We start from the raw sequence: 2,077 nt of genomic DNA, 5'->3' as shown, positions 1-2,077 counted from the left end.
CCAATAGCTGGTGAACAAGCATTTATACCATGAGTTGGTAAGGGCTATCTACGTTTCAAACCTTAACAGTTTACACCAAGGATGGTGACCACCTCATAACACATGAATGTCGTCTAACTTCAGGAGCTTCAGTATCTGTCTTAGCAACACCTAAGAGCCCCAAATTCAGTCTCTTTTAAAACTCAAGGCAAATAGGTTGATTTGTTTTATTTTATGTGGGTACATGTATAATGCACACATTTTGTGTGTGTGTGTGTGTCTGTGTGTGTGTGTGTGTGTGTGTGTGCAGATGTGGCTGCTGTGTCACATGTACAGTAGGTGGCACAGAGGGGAGAAGCTATGCCTGTGCTCAGTGTTCTGACCTATGAGCATGAATGACTAGTAGCCTAAGATTGACAGACCACCAGGGCCTGGGAAGTCTGGCACCAGGGGGCCTGGACAGGGAGCTAGCCTAAGATGATCACCAACCCAGAGCTGTGACAAGCAGCAAGTCAGAGACTAGAAGAACCCCTTTTGGGAACACCTGGGGACGTGTTGATGTCTGAGGGCTGTGAAGAACTGGCCTCACCCCCCCACCTGGGCATCGTGAGAGAGCTGGCCTTGAGGGCATGAGAGGAGGGAGAGCTCACTCACTCTTAGCCATCTGCAGTACTCAGGAGAACAGATTGTACACTGCAGGAGTTTTGAGTGAGCCACTTCTATGAGTTGGGATGAACAAGGGAGAGATACTTTCTTCCTCTCTCATTCCTCACCACCTCTGATCTGGCCCTGGGCTCCTGAGAGCAGGCGAGCTGGTGGGCACACCAGCTCAGGTACCTCTCAGGCCAGATCCAGGGCTTTGAATTGGCCCACTCCAACTTCTCCCCTATCTATGAACTCCTGGAGTGCATGAAGAAGGGCCCTGTCCTACAAATCCAAAATTACGGGATCTCCACAACACAGGACAATAACAGGATATGCAAGATGAGTCCCAGTGAAGTTCCAGTATTGATGGAGTGACAGAAGCCATGGGCCTCATATCAGACCATCAAGTCATTGCAGTGAACATTTGAAAGCAAAGAAGTGTGGACAAAAGGTATACTGTGGGACACACTGTGACATACTACAGCTTTCACAATGAGTTTTGTTTTTCTCCATTGTCGGGGAAGTTATAAGGGTGGAAAGTGTGTCTGAGTGAAGGGAGAGATGAGTAGGGTTGGGGTACATGATGTGGAATTCACAAAGAACCAATAAGTTTTTTAAAAATCCCATCTAGAATGGAGGGAAATTGGACTAAGGCAATAATGAAGCCTACGGGAGCAGACTCTAGACACTATGTCTTTGTGTCTAGCATCCAGGGATCAGGATGTCATTAAGTTGGCCCCAATAGACATGGGCAGCCCTACTTCTATGACCCTCCTACCTGTAACATACATGGCCTTGCACCTAGGCTGACTTCTCTCAGTGTCTACAGCTTTCTTTAGCAAATGTCATGTCATATTTAGCATCTCCAAAATCCTCCAATTTCCATTACAATGTAAGCTTTATACTGATAACTTTATGTACCACCTTCCCAGGGGGCTTCCATAGAGGAATTTGAAGCTATTGTGCTACTTGGCCTCACAAACATTCTACTCTTTTAAGAGCACTAATATTATCATCATATCAGAATCTCATTATTAAGATCTAACTTATCCCTAATTTTGTCCCTATAAGTCCTATATTCAGGTATGGTTAGAGTGTTGGTTAGGGCTTAGCATAGGAATTCTGGGAGACACAGCCGAGTTTCTAGCATATTCCTCTGTGGCCATTCATTGTTAATTCAGTTTCTATTTCCTGCCCAAGTCAACTACTACTGTACTGTCTGTCTCTATAGAATTTTATTTTAGGGTGCATTTTATACAGATAGGATTGTATAATTCACCTCCTCCCTTCCACTAGAGATAGAAGGCACTGCCTCGTGCACAGCAGGTAAGCACTCTACCACTGAACTATAGCCCTAACTCTTGTGTTTCCTTTTCCTGTCTTGGTTGTTTGTTGTTTTGAGACAAGGTCTTGCTATGCAGCCAAGGCTATGCTTGAGCTTATTATGTAGCCC

At 45.2% G+C, this 2,077-nt stretch overlaps 1 pseudogene; it reads left to right on the top strand.

The window, feature by feature from the left end:
* The first annotated feature begins 272 nt into the window (after positions 1 to 272).
* Positions 273 to 394, top strand: LOC116086728 (annotated as a pseudogene).
* Positions 395 to 2,077: the final 1,683 nt, after the last annotated feature.

This window comes from Mastomys coucha, unplaced genomic scaffold (genome assembly GCF_008632895.1).
Source record: "Mastomys coucha isolate ucsf_1 unplaced genomic scaffold, UCSF_Mcou_1 pScaffold12, whole genome shotgun sequence".
Lineage (NCBI taxonomy): Eukaryota > Metazoa > Chordata > Mammalia > Rodentia > Muridae > Mastomys > Mastomys coucha.
Note: the sequence above shows the minus strand (reverse complement) of the source record. Positions and strands in the feature narration are given on the sequence as shown.